General features: G+C 52.4%; 1 protein-coding gene and 1 long non-coding RNA gene across 4 annotated transcripts in view; one reads left to right on the forward strand and one right to left on the reverse strand.

Moving 5' to 3' along the window:
• TMEM63C (transmembrane protein 63C) overlaps nucleotides 1–19,434 on the forward strand; it is a 69,858-nt gene that overhangs the window by 10,473 nt on the left and 39,951 nt on the right. For all 3 annotated transcript variants that reach the window (XM_032846242.1, XM_032846243.1, XM_032846244.1), the window contains exon 2: nucleotides 5,668–5,810. The gene's annotated coding sequence lies outside the window, so the exon portion shown is untranslated. The remainder of the gene's footprint in view (nucleotides 1–5,667; nucleotides 5,811–19,434) is intronic.
• On the reverse strand, nucleotides 235–19,407 carry LOC116860260. Its single transcript, XR_004381296.1, has 3 exons — nucleotides 19,397–19,407; nucleotides 14,013–14,015; nucleotides 235–467 (listed from the first exon to the last, which is right to left on the reverse strand). It is a non-coding gene; the product is annotated as an uncharacterized LOC116860260 (long non-coding RNA).

Consider the following 19,434-nt stretch of genomic DNA (forward strand, 5'->3'; position numbering starts at 1 on the left):
TCGCTGCCATGCAGTGGTCTCTGCATGCCAGGAGCTGTGGGACGCCCCCCACCTGTAGCCGAGCCTGGGACCCAGCCTGCAGAGCACTTCTAGTGTGCTCGAGAGGAGTGTGTGTGCTGCTGCCCTTGCAAGGGGTGTCCCACATCCCTGTATCGGGACCAGTAGGTCTATGGTGTTGTAGATACTCAAGTTCTCTGGGTCCTTATTGATCTTCTCTCTGGGGGTCTACCCATTATTGCAAGTGGTTTATTAAACCCCTTCCTCTGTTGAGTTACTCTTTCTCCCTTCAGTTCTGTCTGTGTCATATAATTGCGTGCTCTGCTGTTAGGTGCACATGTATTTATAATTCTCATCTCTTCCTGGAGAATTGACCTTTTTAATCATTCTAGAATAGCCTTCTTTGTGCCTTGCAGCAGTTTTGGACTTTGGATCTACTTTGTCTGGGGACAGTGTGGCCACCCCTGGTTCTTTTTTTTTTTTTTTTTTCCCCTCTTCTGGTTCTCATTTGCATACAGTATCTTCTCCCATCCCCCCCCCTTTTTTTTTAATTTCTTTTCAGTGTAACAGAATTCATTGTTTATGCACCACACCCAGTGCTCCCTCCATAATACCCACCACCAAGGTCCCACAAACCTCCCACACCCCCCCGCCCCTTCAAAACCTCAGATTGTTTTTCAGAGTCCATAGTCTCTCATAGTTCATCTCCCCCTCCAATTTCCCTCAACTCCCTTCTCTCCATCTCCCCATGTTCTCTGTGTTATTTCTTATGCTCCACAAATAAGTGAAACCATATGATAATTGACTCTCTCTGCTTGACTTATTTCACTCAGCATAATCTCTTCCGGTCCCGTCCATGTTGCTACAAAAGTTGGGTATTCATCCTTTCTGATGGAGGCATAATACTTCATAGTGTATATGGACCACATCTTCCTTCTCCATTCGTCCGTTGAAGGGCATCTTGGTTCTTTCCACAGTTTGGCCGTGGAAATGACCGTGGCCATTGCTGCTATGAACATTGGGGTACAGATGGCCCTTCTTTTCACTGCATCTGTATCTTTGGGGTAAATACCCAGTAGTGCAATTGCAGGGTCATAGGGAAGCTCTATTTTTAATTTCTTAAGGAATCTCCATACTGTTCTCCAAATTGGCTGCACCAACTTGCATTCCCACCAACAGTGTAAGAGGGTTCCCCTTTCTCCACATCCTCTCCAATACATGTTGTTTCCTGTCTTGCTAATTTTTGCCATTCTAACTGGTGTAAGGTGGTATCTCAATGTGGTTTTGATTTGAATCTCCCTGATGGCTAATGATGATGAACATTTTTCATGTGTCTCTTAGCCATTGGTATGTCTTCATTGGAGAAGTGTCTGTTCATGTCTTCTGCCCATTTTTTGACATGATTATCTGTTTCTTGTGTGTTGAGTTTGAGAAGTTCTTTATAGATAATTTTTTTTCCTCTTCTGGTTCTCATTTGCATACAGTATCTTTTCCCATCCTTTTACCTGCAGCCTACATGTGTCTTAAAGTTTGCTCAGGTGAGTCTGTTACAGACAGCCCCGTACCTGAAATAACTCACTTAATCCTCATCATAGGTAATGCTGTTGTTATTATTATCATTTTTGGAGGGGGAAACCAAGGCACAGGAAGGTCAGGTAACTTCGCTTAGATCCAGTGAAGCTGGAATTTGAACCAGCACTTGACTCAGAGGTCATGCTCTTTGTGTCCATCCTTGTACATGGTTAAATTGAGATTTTGAATTTAGAGAAGGGTGGTGGGATGTAGGGAAGGAAGAGAATATTCCTACATGACTTTGGGGCAACTCTCTGCCTCCTTGGGGGAAAAATAAAGCTGGGCCCCACTATAGTCCTTACACCAAAATATATTCTAGGAAAAAAAAAAAAGATTAAAATGAAAAAAGGAAAAAACCCAAACTGTACTAGTGAAAAACAAGGGCAAGTATTCTTAAGATGCTCTAGTGAGAAATTCTTCTGACTACAGAAAAATAATAAATTTCTGTAAGCCTAAAGTGTCATAAATAAAATAAAAGAGACCTATGACAGTTTAGAAAAACCTCTTAAGAATCACCATCACTCAGCATCAGGGAAATACAAATCAAAACCACAATGAGATACCACCTCACACCAGTCAGAATGGCTAAAATTATCAAGACAGGAAACACAGATGTTGGCAAGGATGTAGAGAAAAGGGAACCCTCTTACACTGTTGGTGGGAATGCAAGCTGTTGCAGACACTTTGGAAAAACAGCATGGAGGTTCCTCAAAAAGTTAAAAATAGGGGCACCTGGGTGGCTCAGTGGGTTAAAGCCTCTGCCTTCGGCTCAGTTCATGATCTCAGGGTCTTGGGATCAAGCCCCACAACAGGCTCTCTGCTCAGTAGGGAGCCCGTTTCCTCCTCTCTCTCTGCCTACTTGTGATCTCTCTCTCTGTCAAATAAATAAAATCTTTAAAAAAATAAAAGCTAAAAATAGAGCTACTCTATGACCCAGCAACTGTACTATTAAATATTTATCCAAAGGATACAAATGTAGTGATCCACGCACCCCAATGTTTATAGCAGCAATGTCCACAACAGCCAAACTGTGGAAAGAGCCCAGATGTCCATTGACAGATGAATGGATAAGGAAGATGTGGTGTGTACACACACACACACACACACACACACACACACAGGACTATTACTCAGCCATCAAAAAGAATGAAATCTTGCCATTTGCAACAACGTGGATGGAACTAGTGGGTATTTTGCTAAGTGAAATAAGTCAGAGGAAGACAAATACCATAAGATTTCCCTCATATGTGGAATTTCAGAAACAAAATAGATGAATATAGGGGAAGGGAAGGAAAAAGAAGATAAAAACAGAGAGAAAGGCAAACCATAAGAGATGCTGAACTCTAGGAAGCAAACTGAGGGTTGCCGGAGGGGAAGGAGGTAGGAGGATGGGGTAAGTGGGTGATGGGCATTAAGGAGGGGATGTGAGGTAATGAGCTCTGGGTATTATATGCAACTGATAAATATTGAAATTCTACCCCTGAAACTAATAATATACTGTGTGTTAACTAAACTGAATTTAAATTAAAAAAAAAAACAACAACAAAGAAAGATGCTTTAAAAAAATCAGTAAGATAAATTGGAGAGGACATAAGCAGTTCACAGAAAAATAAATGCAATGGCCAATCAATCAATAAACATGAAAGTAACATCTGCTCTTTCTGATAATTACAAAAGGACACATCAAAACAAGACATCAGTTTTCAAGGTTTTTAAAAAAATTTTTTTAAGATTTTATTTATTTATTTGACAGAGATCACAAGTGGGCAGAGAGATGGGCAGAGAGGAAGGGAAGCAGGCTCCCCACTAAGCAGAGAGCCCTATGTGGGGCTCGATCCCAGGACTCTGGGATCATGACTGGGATCATGACCCAAGCCAAAGGCAGAGGCTTTAACCCACTGAGCCACCCAGGTGCCCCGGTATTGGCAAAGTTTAAAGATTTGGTAACAAACGGTATCAGGGTCGGGGGGGCAGGCACTCTTGTGCGTGGCGAGGGCAGTTCAGACTGGTTCATCCTGTTTGGAAGACAATTCGGAAACATCTATCAGAATTTTAGATGCATGTAACCCTCAACTCCTTACTTTCTATCCTAGAGCTCACCTCACACATAGGTACTAAGATATATAACCAAAGATGATTTTTTTGCAGGCAAAAGGTAGAAACAACCTCTAAATACCATCAACAGGAGTAGACTCACAGAAATTACAGTGCGTTTTTCAGTGGAACACGTGAACTGCTGTAAAAGCGAGGGACGTGTGTGTGCTGTGTGTGAGGTGTGGGGTGTGTGTTAATGCGGAGATGGGGTGTGTGTGTGTTAACTAACGAAACGGAGAACCGTGGAATCTGTTCCAGGCTGGGCTTAGAATAAAGATGCAGGCATGGATATGTGTTTGTCAATATTTATGGGAAATTTTCGGAAGGAAACTTACACAGGAAATGTGGCTGTGTTTGGGAGTGGGACAGAGGTTTGGGGGAATGGGGGAACAAGGGGACTTTTCACTGTGCCTTAGTTTGAATGCTTTGATTTTTTTTTCCCCCAATAAGCATGTTATTTTCAGAATTGAAAAAGAATAGTTAAGGGGCGCCTGGGTGGCTCAGTGGGTTAAAGCCTCTGCCTTTAGCTCAGGTCATGATCCCAGCGTCCTGGGATCGAGCCCCGCATAGGGCTCTCTGCTCAGCAGGGAGCCTGCTTCCTCCTCTCTCTCTGCCTGCCTCTCTGCCTACTTGTGATCTCTGTCTGTCAAGTAAATAAATAAATTCTTTAAAAAAAAAGGGGGGGCACCTGGGTGGCTCAGTGGGTTAAAGCCTCTGCCTTCGGCTCAGGTCATGGTCTCAGGGTCCTGGGATCGAGCCCCGCATCGAGTTCTTTCTGCTCAGCAGGGAGCCTGCTTTCCCCTCTCTCTCTGCCTGCCTCTCTACTTGTGATCTCTCTCTGTCAAATAAATAAAATCTTTAAAAAAAATAAAAAATAAAAAAATAAAAATAATAATTAAAAAAAAAAAGAATAGTTAAGAAAAACAGAAAGGGAGAATACTGGTTAAGTGCCTCCCTCTGAACTTTCTTTTTATATTTCTCCATGGGCTTCCCTTCTCTGACATTTGTAATTTTCGATCTGAAAGAACCAAAGAGACATCTCCAGTCTTCATCTTGTCCTCAGGGAAAGGGGACCTCGAGAGGTTTCAGCAGCTGCTGGGGACCCCTGGGTAGTCTGTCTGCAGAGACGGGGCTCCTGTGATGCTGCTTGTGGGAGAGAGACCAATGACCCCTTTATGCATGTGGTCAAAGGTTCCTCCTTGGTTGTGGCCCTTTTCTGACTCTTATTTCGCATGCATCCACGTGGGGAACCTTTTAAAATGCACATTCCCAGGCACCTTCCTGGAGATTCTGATTCAGTGGGCTGGGGTAGGGCCCTTAAATCTACATGTTAGCAAGCCTCCCCCTTCACTAAAAGGTGCTGAAGTCCTACTTGAAGTCCCCTGATGGATATGGACCCCTCTGTGCTCCCCAGCTCAGCCCTGCTGGCCGTGTCTGGGTATCTGGTCTGAAGTCCCCCCACATGGGAAAGTGGGGTGCTCCCAAGTCACCAGGAGGGACTTTTGTTTTTTATTTTATTTAATTTTAATATTTTATTTATTTGTCAGAGAGAAAGAGAGAGAGCACCCGCAGGGGAGCAGCAGGCAGAGGGAGAAGCAGACTCCCCACTGAGCGTGGTGTCCGATGCAGGACTCGATCCCAGGACCCTGGAATCATGACTTGAACCAAAGGCAGACGTTTAACCGACTGAGCCACCCAGGCGCCCCAGTGCTTAGACTCTGAGGGCATTGCTCCATCCGTGGGGTCCCTCCCCTCAGGCTCATGCTCACCTAGGATGAAGGGTGGCTCCCCAGCTCACCCACCCCAAGGATGAGCAGCTGGATGCAGAACTAGGGGGCCAGCTGGGGTGTCAACCGGGGTGCCCCGCCCCCCATGAGAACTCCCCTGAGGCAGGCCTCCTGGCGAGATGCTGACACGCGTGTGGGGCTTAGGCTGCTGGGCTGGGTGAGGAGCCGCAGGGAGGCTGGGGAGATCTGAGAGTGCTTTGTTGTCCCTGTGCCACAGAGCCTTGGAGGAGCCATCATCGTGGTCAGGAACCGAGCAGGGACAAGTCTGGGCCACTCAGAAGCACCTGAGGACTGATCGAGAGGAGGGAGGGCCTGTGACCACGCATTTGCCTGAGCCGCACGCCTCACCTGCTGGTCCAGGTAGGTGCTCTTTCCACCGTCCCACCTAGCAGTGCTAAGACCCTAACACCAGCTTCCTCTGTCAGCCTTAAGAAATGCGGCCACCCCATCGCTGGTGACCTGGGGCTCTCCAGCTACGGCTTGGGTGAGCGCTCTCCCTAAGTCCTCCTAAACCCACAGCCTGATGGGGGGTGCAGGAAAGCCCAGTCCTCTTTCTGAAGGACACTGTCCCAGGTGACCTTGGCTCCTGAAGCCTGGGCCTTAGGGGGGCCAGAGGCTACTCTGGCTCTGGTCAGGATGTCCCCCACCCCACAGAAACGGCCCCCCGCTGAGCGGTTAGCTGGGTCCCGTGTGGCTCCTGCCTGCGCCGAGCTCAGTCTGGGACAGGCCCAGAACGCAGCCAGACACATCCCTCCCAAGAGCGCCCTGCCTGTTGACGCGTTTTCCTCAGGAAGGGATTATGACAGATGGTATCTTCGTAGACTCTTCGAGCTGGAAGGGATCTTAGTGCTATATCCCACCTCAGTCTCTTTTTACTTCTCAAGCCCTACTTACACTAGTAGTGCTGTTGACAGTGTTGTAGCTGAATGTCTCAGAGAAACCAGATGTAATTTTGTCAAAACTGTCTAGGATACCCTAGGGTCTCAGGCAGCCCTTCCCGGGTTCGGCTGCCTCTTCCCTGCCTGGCCTCAGCCAGTCTCTCCCCCGACCCACCCTGTCACCTCTCCTCTATTTCCACCTACCCAGTGGCTCCTAGCAACCCATCCGCTCTGTGACAGGGACGCTGGCGGTGATCGGACATCCCAAACTAGAAGAGGATAAAGCCAAGTTAGCATCACAGTGAGGCTTTCTCCCCAATTTAAGTAAGAAAGTTAACAAAATCAAGAAAGGATTGGGGGATTGATGGAGGCTGTCCCACTGATAAGATATCTCCATTTGAGAGTCTCTACAATGTCTTTGCTGCCAAAGAAGTAGTTATCCTGTGTGGGCTGTTGGCCGAGAAGATTGGGATTGTTGCCATTATCCACAAAAGCGGTCCTAGATGTAGTTCGTTTCTGTGCAGACCAAAGTGCTGGATGTCCATGTCTCCCTCCTAGTTTCCTGGTCCAGCCTGAGAGGCCCCCCAGGGCAAGGAATCTTAGCCAGAAGCAGGATCTCACTTCCATCCCTCTGGCCATGACCTCTGCCCCAGCCAATGCCAGACCCTTGTCCCTCCAGTTCCCGATCTCTGTGAGAGGCGGCATCGAATCGTTGTGATGAAGACAGACTGAGGGGCATGGAGGGTTTGGGTCCCAGCTCCACCACTACTAGCCCTGCCATCTCTGTGTATGTCAGTCTTCGCATCTGTAGAGTGGGGATAGCAACAGTACCCCAGGGGAGCTGTGAGGATTAAAGCTAATATCTGTAAAGCACTTGGGACCACCTCCAGCACTCAGTGAGTGCTTCACACACGTTAGCTCAGGTCATGACAAAAGCCACACTCTGCTTTCTGAAGCAGGGTAATGCCCTTCCTGTCCTGCTTCACAGTCATCCACGGCTCCCCGTTGCCCATTCTGTGATTATATCTATGAGGTCCTTTAAGGGCCTCAAGAACAGAAGCTTTATCATTTTCCTTACACATAACAAGAAATCGGTGGCGTTTGCTGAGAGGGTTTCCACCTTGGGGAACCAAGTCCCCAAGGAATGGATGTGCAGCCCCGGACAGCCCCACAGCTGGGAGTTTGCTCCAGGCTCTTCAGCCTCCCCAGCTCTGCCCTGGATGCCGGGTGCTGGCTCTGCCCAAGGGGCAGGTTTGGGCTCCCTTGGATCTGCAGGGGCCTCAAAGGCAGGGAGCAGCATTTGGACTCTAGCCCTCTGGGTACCCATCAGGGTGAGGAGAGGACACCCAGCCCAGGTCAGAGCAGGCAGTGCCCACAGTTATTACTCCCATTCTTGGATGAGTTCAGGCCAGGTGGACAGGATGTCCTTGTCCTTGTTCAGCACCGGGAGGTGACCAGAACCTCTGCTCCAGGAAGCCCGAGGTCAGCAGAGACCAGCTGTGATCTGGTGCCCCGGACGGAGAGCCCGGCCTGCCTACGCGGGGCGGGCGCTCGGTGACCTGTGGTGGTTCTATTCCATCCATCGGAGACGCTCTTCCAAGCTGCCGGGGGCAGCTGCCTCAGTCCTGCGAGTCCCTCACTTTCCTCAGGTGAAAATTTCCTCACTTGGCCTCCGCTCCAAGATGAAGGGAAGTGGTGGTATCTTTGGCAAGGGAGGGGAGGAGGAACAGTCCAGATCTTCCCAGACGCCTGGCAGGGGAGCAAGTCTCGGCAGGGCAGAAGCAGAGCTCTGGGCGGAGATTTCCGCACCGGTGCTGCCAAGCTCAGGAAGCTGGGAGTGGAGTGACGGGGAGAGAAAACACCAGACCACGCTGCTTCACACAGGGTGCTATGTTCCTCTTTATTCATGCAACGAATGAATGAATTTGTTGGGATTCCAGGCGTTAGGTGGAGCACTGGGAGATGTAGTGACAAGACGGATAGACATGGGCCCTGCCCTCATGGCGTCTTCATTCATTCTCATGGGGGTGAGGACAGACAGTGAGCAGCATAAAGGATGACAGGGGATCAATCCAGGGGAAACAGAGAAGGAGGAGGGACTGGGAGAGCCTGGGGAGTTTCATTATTAAATAGGGTCATCAGGACAAGCCTCACCGAAAGGTGACATTTGAGACACCAATTGTTCCCCCCCACCCTGGGAACCCCTGACAAGCCCATGAATTCAGAATGGGGGCCTGGTGCCTTTCATGAGATCCCTGGATAGGAGCTAAATCGAGAAACCCTCCTAGTCCCAGCCCAGGTAATGTCCTGCCCTTCCTCTGAAGCCTTCAGTGGTTCCCTGTTGCCTACACAGTTAAGCACAATTCATTCATTCTCACCAGACCCCGCTCATGCCGGCTCGGCAGCCATGCCAGTCTACCTGCCATTTCTGGAATATTCCACACTCTGCTTCCGTCCATCACTCATCTGTCCCCTCTACCCAAACTGCCCCTGTCCCTACTTGTTTCTGTTCACCTGCCACCTCTCTGAAGCCTTCCCTGCCCCTGGGGAGCTGTGGTCTCTGAGCCCTATCAGTCTGGCTTTTCCCTTCTCATTACGTGGTCCTTGCTCTGCCCTGGGTGTGTGCACTGCTTTCCGTGGGAGAGGCCCTTTCACCTTCAGCGGGTATGGGGCTCAGCAAACATTGCCTGAACTGAGTGTGGCCAAGTTCAGAGGTCCCCAGCAATACTGGGACAAGTTCTGGGGGGGGGGTGTGGCCCACTCACACAAAGAAGGCAGAAGGGGGAGGCCAGGGGTGCCTGGGTGCCTCAGTCAGTTAAGCACCTGCTTTTGGCTCAGGTCATGATCCCCGGGTCCTGGGATCCAGCAGGGAACCTGCTTCTTCCTTTCCCTCTGCCTGACACTTTCCCTGCTTGTGCTCTCTCTCTCTGTCAAATAAATAAATAAAATCTTAAAAAAAAAAAAAAAAAGGAAGGGGAAGGTCAGCAGGAAAGGAGAGAGGGAACCAAGACACAGGTGAGACAGCATAGAGGAACTAGTGAAGAAAGGGGACAGAGATCCCCACCAAAGAGCTAGACCATCAGAGACAGAAGGATGGGTCTTTTCTGCTACTACTCCCTTCAGCATCCCAGACCAGTGCTTCCTTGTGTCTAACTAGAATGCCTCTTGCTATAGCTTGTGCTCATTTCCTTCAGTTCTATTCTCTGGACTCAGGGAGCTATATGAGCCCTCATTCAGCATGGATAAGTGGTTTTCTTGACCCCCCATCAAAGAGGCAGGAAAAAGGTCCTAATGAGGCTGGCCCCCAGTCTGGGACTTTATGATCTAGTTGAGGAGGCCAGGACCCACAGAGCTTACCAGAGATTGTTTGGGGCCAGAGTATGGGGCCTATGCCTCAGCCACTGTCCAGGGCTAGCCTTCACCACAGTCAGATCTGTCACCAGAAATCCCCCACTACAACCCTGTGCTTCTCAGGCCACTCTACTCTGGGCCCCCTCTGCCCCGATGGCCCCGGGAAGCCTATGAGCTGGGCGCTGCAGCCTCTGCCATCTGGCTCGCACTCAAGGCTGGAGCAGCTGCGCTCTGGCCCCTCCCTCCACCTCTCACCGACTCCCCCGGAGGCAGCCAGCCTGGCTCCTGCCCTATTTAGACAGATGGGAACAGAACTGGGTGTCCCTCCCATCTCTGCTGCCCTGAGGGGTGATGTGTTTCCATCTGGGACCCAGACTCTCTTGGGGAAAACATTCACATAAGCCAAGCCCACCTCCCTCTCCACCTTTGTGCATGCGTGGTCTCAGGGAATGTCGTGCTCTTGGCCTCCCTGTGGCCACAACTCCCAACTCCAGGTCAGAAGTCCCACATGCCCCTAAGGCTAGGTGTGTGGCTGCCAGTCTCCTCACTGACAGTAGTTTCGGTCATGGAGCTGTGAGGAGGGAAAGAGCTCATGCTGACAGAGTCTCAGCACAGCACCTGGCAGTAAGCCCTCGGTTAATGTGACTGCTGCCCTCTGATGTTGCCTTGGCTGGTGCCGCCTCCAGGCAGCCTTCCCAGGTTGTCCACGGCTCCTCCACTGGGTTCCCAGCACCCCTTCACCAGGCCTCTGGAGGACACTCATGCAGACCTGTCACGGCTCCTTTGTGGTCTGGGTACCTACTAGAATCTAATGCTTGGACCATGAGCACCTTGATTGCAAGGAACAGAATCTGGCCCGTTATTTCACTGAATGAATGATTTCATGAGTGACAGGTAGGCAGCTGGGAGAGACAGACTGAGAGGATAGGATGGAGCCTGCCAGGTCTGACCTTTCCAGGGCCTGTCCTAAAAGACCAGGACGCCCACACTGAGGCCTGGGGCGGGGGGTGCGGTGGAGGGAGACAACTCCCATCCCCCGTTCCATGGTCTAATGGAGTGAGCCTCGAAATGAGGCCCCATCCAGCAGTCTGCCTCACCCAGGATCTGCCGGACTCCAGCCCAGACCTGTCGTACCAGAAACCCCGGGAATGGGGCAGCATCCATTTGGAACAGGCCCTCCAGGTGACATTGAGAACCACGATCATGTGTCCCAGTGACTCCGATTCATAGGAGGCCAAGTCTCAGGGGTCTGTGCTCTGCAGAAGGCTTTGAGAAAGCCATCAGGCTAGGACCCCAGCACGTAGCTCCTGCCAGCCCCACACCCCTGAGCTGGAGACCCCTTTGCTGACAGGCCAGGTGCCATAGAGAACACAGTCCCCATAGACCTCCCCTTTCCCAAGTGGCCCCAGACCAGAATGAGTGTTTCTCCAACCTGGGCTCAAAACTAGTCCCTGCCCACTGCCACTGGCCAGCATCCTCTTAGGGCAAACCCCTGTAGCAAAATTCAGGGCAGATTTCTAGAATGTGAGGGCTAAGAAAGACCCTAGAGATTAAGGCCGCACACGTGTGCGTTCACACAGACACACGCGTGCGCACGTGCACACACGCACCCCGGCAGATGAGAAGCCTCAGATCCTGCTGGGGAGGAGTCCCCGCAGTCAGGGCTGCGCGGTCTCGCTCTCTGGGTCACGTCCTCCTCCGGCGCTTCTCCCACGCGGCCTCCTTTCAGCTCGGTCTGGCTTTGATCTGTTTGAATCGGTTAGGTTGGCACAGTACAAAATTCAAAAAGGGGGAAAGAGAATATAACGGAAGTCAGTTCCTCCCCCTGCTTCGGCTTCTCATTTCCCTCCCCGCAGGCAACCACTTGTCAGGCGTTTCTGGGGTCTCCTTCCGGAGACCAGGCAGGCGTGCGGGAGGCAGCATTTTCCAGGTGCCGTCCACATCTTGCTTCCTTCACGGAATTAGCGCATCTGTTGCCCTTTATTCTGATGGCCTGCTTTCCTGTTTCCGGGGCTCCCCTGGCGGAGTGCTCACTGAGGCCAGGTCCGTCTGCTGTTGAGCTTCCCCCCACTTCCTAGTCCAGTGCCGGCACCCAGCAGGTGTTCAGTTATGGCTGGCTCCAGCTACACATCAGAGAGCCAGCAGCTGGTGGGGGCTGCGTGGGCTGGGGCTCAGCCTCCTGGCTGCAGAGCCTTGGGTCTGTCTGTCTCACCAGAGTGGGACACCGTCCACCAGAGCCCATCCTGGCCCGCAGAAGGAGCTGAGGGGGATGACACCCAACAGTATCCTCCAGCCTGCGTGCCTCTGCTGCTGGGCCCCTTCATCCCACTTTGACTGGGGCTGGCTCAGGCATCGAGCTGGCTGTCTCTCCCCTCTTGAGCCCTCCCTTCTCAGTCCACTCAGGACTCCTGCAGGGAAATCCAGCAGGGAAGAGGCTGGAGAGAGAACAACACTCTGGCCCCATGATCATGAGGATGATGACAGGCCCTTTGCCCCTTCTCTGCCGGCTGAAGGCTCCGTCCCACTTGTTAGCCCTGAGATGAGAATTGCGGCAACATCTCAGGGTTGAAGGGAAGCCTGCAGCTTTACCTGCTTGTGGTGGGAATGTGTTTGCTCCACAACACTCAGAAAAGAGACGTGCCACTTTTTTTTCTTTTTTTTTTTTTAAATCAAGCCAGAACTGGCTGCTCAGCCCGAGATTTCGCCATGCCCTCAATCTACTGATGGAGCCCAATTCCAGAGGGAGATGGAGGTGGCTGGGGGCTGCCCAGCCCTGTGAGATTAGAAGCCAGGGAGATACTTAGCAGCAGCAATTTCTGCTCGTCTGTGGGAGGAGGGGCTTGGGTTACAGGGTTCGGAGGTAACCCTCCAGCCAAACACTCTGGGATGGAGATCAGGGGGCCAGTGAGGTCCGGCGCAGCCCACTACCAGCCATCCCTTCCTTCCACAAACATCTGTAAGGCACCGAGCTTTCACCAGCGCAGCAGAAAAAATATTAAGCAAACTTAGCCATCACAGAGCTTTGTATCCCCTAGGGGAGTCGGCCGTTTGGCATGTTATCCCGTAAATCAACATCGAATGTACCAGTTACCAACAAGGAAAATACTGGTTAGCTATGTTGAGCCATTGCTCTGTAGTAGTCACTGTTCTAAGTGAGTTGGTTCATATAATCCTCACATTCACCCAATAAGGTAGATGTTACAGATAAGAAAGCTGAGGCACAGGGAAGCTAAGATACTTGCCCCAAGACACAGAGTTTGTAAATAGCAGAGACAGGATTGGGGTCCCTAGGGACCTCTACTTAAATGTCACACTGTGTCTATCTCCTAAGAGACTCTGAGGCATGGAATGTGGGAGCTTGGCCTGGTCTGGTGTTCTTCCCTAAGGAAGCAAAAACTGAGCTGAGGTTAACTAGAGGAGAATGAGTTAACTAGTGGGAAGGAAGAACACTCCAGGTGGAAGGATCAGCATATGCAAAGGTCCTGTGGCAGCAAGAGAGAAGATGGCATGCTCCATGTATTGAGGGAAAGAAAGAAGGCCAGGGGATGAGAGAAGGGGAGAGCTGGGTAAGATGGAGCTGGAGGGATAGGCAGGTTTTGCTGGCCAAGTTAAGAAAGGTGCCAGAAAGCAGAGTTGAGCTGGGCCTGACAGGGGAGGGAGCATTCTTCCTCAGCAAGGATCTGGAGGCCTTTCCATAAAGGAAAGGAATGGAGAAAACAGAGAAAGCCAAGGGCTTTGAGGAGATGAGGGGCCACCCATCTGCTAGGGCTGAGGCTTCTTGTAAGGATGTGGAAGAGATAAGACTAGAGGGGTCCCTGGGGCCAAAAGGCCTCCCCCTGGAGCAGGCCAGGAGCCAGGAGCTCAGGTGTTGAAGGAGCAGAGCCATGCGAAAGCCAGAACTGGACTCCTCGACCCTGAGTTCACGTTTCTCCACCTACAAGCCTGGGATCGGGGACCCCTGTGGCCTTCAGTGTGATCGTCTCTCACCCCCCGCCCCCAGGAGCCAGCAATGGGGTATCAGTCTGCTGCTGAGAACTCCTTCCCCTCCTCGACGCTGCTGGTCCGCAGCACACAGCGCGAGCCCAGGAGGAGGCGTCCTCCTTCTTTCCACTTATAAATCTATGTGCAGGGCATTTCATTGATGGAGAGTGACTTGAAGTCGGAGCCCCAGCTGCAAGGAGGTGCTGGACGGGTCACGTCTCACTTTCTAGCTTGTAGAGGGCACGTCTGCTAGAACGAAGGCCATTGGCCACACCTAACACACAATCTGATAGATTTGTCAACCGAGGGGATGCTAGTTAAGAAGCCTGGCGCTGTGCCTGGCACATGGAACTCTCTCAGTAGATGGCAGCTGTTCGGACGGGGTCCAGGGCCCCGCTGCCCGGTCCTGCCCGCAGAGAGCCCCATAAACGTCCTGCTGCTGCTTCAGCGGCTGCAGCTTCAGGGCTGGTGGGGGAGGGGGTAGGCTGACCTCGGCACTAGGAAAAGGACAGCAAAGGCAATAAGCGACATTCACGGGGCTCACGGTTTCTACCAGAGTCTCTCCCTACTCTCCCCTTGGACTGTCCTAGCTGCCCTGAGGTAGGCAGAACAGAGGGGATGGTGTCCCTTTCTTTAGAAGTATTTTCTTAAAGATTTTACTTATTTATTTGAGGGAGAGAAAGAGAGAGCACGAGCAGTGAGGAGGGGCAGAGGGAGAAGCAAGCTCCCTGCCGAGCAGGGAGCCCAATACAGAACTCGATCCCAGGACCCAGGGATCATGACCTGAGCTGAAGACAGACGCTTAACCAGCTGAGCCCTGATTATGTACATTTTATGGAAGAGAAAACTGAATACCAGTAGGTTAAATTGCAGTCAATAGAGCCAGATCACACCCATTACCCTGACCCCAAAACATACGTTCCCTCTACTTCATGCTGTGATCCAGGGAGCCAGACTTGGTAACCCCCAGTGTGCCGGCCAGACAGGGGGGTGGGGGGGATGGGGGTGTAAAATGAGTGACTAATGTTAGGCAAACATATGCAAATCACATTTTATTATTTCCTGCTCCTGAGTATGGCCCTGGGGGCAGGCCCTTCTGTCTTTCATTGAGGCCTCCGGCATGCTGGTCATTGTGGGAGAACCACAATGATGGGGGCTGTCATCAAGGGACCTGTTAGGAAAACTGGCTGCTCACATCCATGGAAAAGCAACAGAGCACCAGGCAGTGATCGCAAAGGCCAGCCGTACAAAGAGGGTGGGGACAGAGTTCAGACCAGGCTGCTCGCAGGAGGGTGGAAGGCTTCGGGGATAGGACTGGAGCTGGCCCCCGGGGTTGTAAAGGCCCCAGCCAGCCCCAGGGTGGGGGAAGTGGCACAGCTCGGGGATACCTGGGGACAGGACAGATAGCAGGCCTGTTGCCCCACGAACTGGCTAAGCCAGTGACCACAGGCACAGGGAGAAACGTCAAGCGGTGAGAAGTGGTGTGGCCTCTGCAGACCTCCAGCCAACCTCCCCCAGATTCCCACAGAGCCGAGGGGCAGGGGAGACCTGAGAGCAGACTGCAAGGACCCGGGTCCTGAGCTGCCACCCCGTATGGCCGCATTGCCTCCCCCTCCTTCCTTTCAGGGGAGGCAGCAGACCTTTTAGATCTGCAGGAATGCCTTACCTAGATGCAGATAATCCTGGGGACCCTAAGCCGCTGTTTCTCCATCTCAGCTGCACCTAAAAATGGACTGGATGTTCTTGTTCTTAGGGTCTGGAGTGGGGCATGAGTGTCTGATATACAAAACACCTTCCCGGGGTCTCCCACCCCCAGCCCCAGGTGGCGGAATCATCCATCCAAGCCTGAGAGCGCTGAATGGGGAGCCAGGAAACCCAGTTCTGATGCCTGTTCCACCACTTTCCCCAGCCTTAGGCAAATCTCATGGCCTGCCGCGACCATTTCTTCACGTGGAACGTTGGGCGAAACCCCCTTCACTGTGACAATATGAGGAGACGGAGATTCAGGGCAGGGAAGATTCATGGCCCGCTGGTGTGGTGGCTGGGGAGGGACATTACCCAGAACCCTCACTGCAGTGACCCCGCTTCCCTCCTCCCTCTCCCTGGGGCCCCCAGAGAACCTGCCGCAAAGTGGACCCTGGAAAGGGGGATGCAGATCTGAGAGCAGAGGGTGTGGAAGGGATACCAAGTGAGACCCAGAGAAGAAGGGGAGGTGGTGGGTGCCCATGGCCGGGGGCTCCAGTTCATTTCAGGTCCAAAACCATGGCAAAGCATCTCTCCTGTTGTTGCCAGAAAGGTGATGAGTAATTGAAGGCTGAGAGAAGCCCAGATGGTGGGGGCTGGGGAGCAGATGCTGTGGCTTTCTGCACTCCAAGGGGGACACGGTTGGAGGAGGAGGCGGGGGATGGCCTCCCCACCCAGCTTCTTGCCTTAGGATGTGCCTTTGGCCTCTAGTGATTTGCTTGTCCAACCAAGTTGCAGGCCTCTGGGTCTGTGCCTAAGAACCCACAAGGATGGTGGCTTTGGGCAGTGCTGAGAGGCATAGACTGGGTGGCAGCAGGCTGTGTCTCAGAGATATCCACAATCCTTGGTCCAGCCTGGCCCTTGGAGAATTCCCACAGAAACCCCTCATCTTACAGGCAGAAGCCCAGAGAAGAGAAGGCCACAGGTGACCCCTGGGGCCCCAAGTCCATGGCAGTTTCCACTGTGCCACCCTGCAAGGCTGGACAAGGTTCCAGCCCCGGGCAAGGGCTTGCACAAAGTCACCCCCTTCCTCTGCCCCCTGCCCAGCACTCCAGCCCAGTAGAGGTCAAGAGGGTCCAGGAGGAGGGAGCAGAGGATTACAAACTGTTCAGGTTCAAGCCTCCCACTTACTAGCACCATGACCTTAGCCAAGTTATCGAACCTGTCTGGGCCTTAATTTTCTTAATTTTCTCTTGCATCAGGGATGATTTTGGTACCCTGTGGTACTTGTGAGAATTAAATGGGCTATACTTGAATGGGAAGATTTCCTCCTATAATAAGTGCTCATTAAATGTTGGCTATTAATAAGATTGCTCTCCTCCCTCTCCCCCCCCAGCCCCAGGGCTCCTGGACCACCCTCGCTCTGGGATTTGGGGGATTTGGGTTCCTCATGCAGAGGACTTGGCCTTGAGATGAGGAGACGGGCGAAAAGTGCTGGCCTGGCTACTTAGGACAGCAGTGGCTAAAACCAGGCCAGGTCTGGAAGGAAGCGGGTGAGCAAAGGGCCACAGGACTAATAAAGACTGAGCTAGTTCTTTACGAAGCCCACTTGCTGAAGTAAATCTTGTCCAGGCCTGGGATTGCTAAGGCTTCAGGTTCTGCCATTGGAGGCTGGGCTGGGGGAGAAATGGGAAAGGAGGAAGACCGCACATTCCCCATCAGATAGGACGCGCAGCTGAGGAGGGGGCTGAGAATCCTGACTCACCAGCCAGCATTGCCACCGTCTCACCCTGCCCCTCGCTGGCCCAAAAGGCAAGGCTGACATTTGTGTCTCCTGCACAGGAAGGACAGAGGCAACAACCACCTATAGGCAGCAGCTTATGGGTTATTGGACAGTCCTTCCCATATTCCAGATCTCTCCCCTGGCCTATTCCAGAACAGAGTAGGTGGATGGAAACCAGGAATGGTCCAGCCTGGCTCCTCACCACCGTGTCACAGATAAGCTAGTGTCAATGACGACAGTACGGACTAATAGCACATTTTCTCAAGTGCTCTGCAAAGGGCTTTGTGTGATTTCGCTTGTTTCATGTTCGCAATAACCTTGTGAGGCTGTGCTTCTATTAGCCCCACTTTCCAGAGGTGGAAACTGAGGCTCACAGAGGTGAGGTCGCTGTCCATGGTCACACAGCTAACAGGGCTGGACCTGGGATTTCAGCCCAGACAGTCTGGCTTTAGACAGCCCACTTCCTCCCACGGCCCTGATCACCTCCCTGTGCTCTGCTGTGAAATTCGTGCCCAAAGAGGAGTCCCCTGCTGCCCCCTGCTCCAGCCAGATGGGTGCCGCCACTCGGTGTTCCTTTATATCCCGCAGATTGCAAGTTTTGTTCTTTCCAGTGCCGATACTTTGGTCTCCAGAAAGCCCTCTACCCCTGTTCTTCACACCCAAGAGCTAGAAAGAAGGAAGGAGGAAAGCTCTCCAGAAAGGAGTGTCCAGGCACAGTCTAGGGGCGAGGACAAAGGCGGGGCAGTGCTCTGGGTCTCTACAACAGCCTCCCTCATCCCACCTGTGCCTGCTGCTGAGGACGCTGGGGAAGGTGCTGAGGTGGGCATGAGGCTCTCTTCTCTCTTGTCCTTCCTCACCACCTTCCCTCATCTGCTTCCCTCATCTGCCTCACCTTCTGGCATGCTGTACCTGCCGAGCCCTGTCCATGGGTTACACCCCCTTCCAGGCTTAGAGGCTTGCACCTTTTATCTGGAGCCCCTCCTGGGGAGAATGGCCACCCAGGCCATGCCTCTCCCAGCAGCAATCCTCTCCCTAAATCCCAAAGGCTGGGAACCCCCTGAAGAGGACCTGGCAAGAGTCACTATGCTGCCGGTTCTTGCCGAATTAATATAAAAGCAAACAAAGCACGAACCAGTGATCCACCCTGTGCTCTAGCCATGACTGTTCGGTTTTACCTTCCCCAAAACGCCATGCTCTGGGTCTTGGCCAACATGGTTCTCCTCTGTCCACGCTTCCCACCACACTGTCCCGATTCCTCCTCCTCGCATCTCACCCGGAGGTGACTTCCTTGCAGAAGCCTCCTCTGGCCACTCGACGTGGGCCCGCCCCATGGCCTCCTTGCCCTGGGCCATCAGGCGAGGGTGTAGTGGCATATGCCTGGCGTGCCAACACGTCTCCCCGCTGAGTCTGAGAGCCTCATATGGACAGAACCAGGTCGGCTGGGCCCCCAGAGCCTGGCAGGATGGCTGGCACATGGTAGGGACTCAGCCCTTCTTTGTGGAAGGAAGGGAGGAGGAGGGAGGGAGGAGAGGGGGTGCTTTTGGAAGGAGAGAGAATGAGTGTGTGGGAGCTAAGTGGAAAAGAGCAGCAGCAGGACTCAAACCTCCTTAGAGCCAGATGGAAGCCGGAGCTTTTCCCAGCCCGGGACGCCCCCTTCCCTCATCATGCACGGTATTACCCAAATAACAAGTCACTCAACCCGACAGCTGGGCTCCTGGTCACTGGGCGCTCTCACCTCCCTGGTCTGGCTCCAGTCCCCCAGACAGCCCTGACGGGGGGAGGGGCGGGGGGGTCCCAGCTCTTCCCCTCAGTTTAAAGATGAGAGTCCAACAAAGGATGCCAGGCAGCTGGATAGCCACATGCGAAAGATGAACTTAGACCCTCACCTCACCTCCTGTGCCAGCCTGAACTCAAAGTGCATCTCAGACTTTAGTGTCAGAGCTACAACGATGTGATTTTTTAGAAGAAAACATAGAAGGTCTGTAAGACTTTGGGGTAGGCAAAGATTTCATGGACACCATACTAAAAGCCGGGTCCATAAAAGAAAATCTGTTAGGGTGCCTGGGTGGCTCAGTTGGCTAAGCAACTGCCTTCCGCTCAGGTAATGATCCTGGAGTTCCAGGATCGAGTCCCACCTCAGGCTCCCTGCTCAGCAGGGAGTCTGCTTCTCCTTCGGACCCTCTCCCTTCTCATGTTGTCTCTCTCTCAATTAAATAAATAAAATCTTTAAAAAAAAATCTGTTAAATTGGACTTTGTCAAAATCCCAAACCCTGGTGCTTCAGAGATACCAGGAAAAAAAGAAAAAGA

This window comes from Lontra canadensis, unplaced genomic scaffold (genome assembly GCF_010015895.1).
Source record: "Lontra canadensis isolate GAN:19392208 unplaced genomic scaffold, GSC_riverotter_1.0 scaffold173, whole genome shotgun sequence".
In the NCBI taxonomy this organism is placed as follows: domain Eukaryota; kingdom Metazoa; phylum Chordata; class Mammalia; order Carnivora; family Mustelidae; genus Lontra; species Lontra canadensis.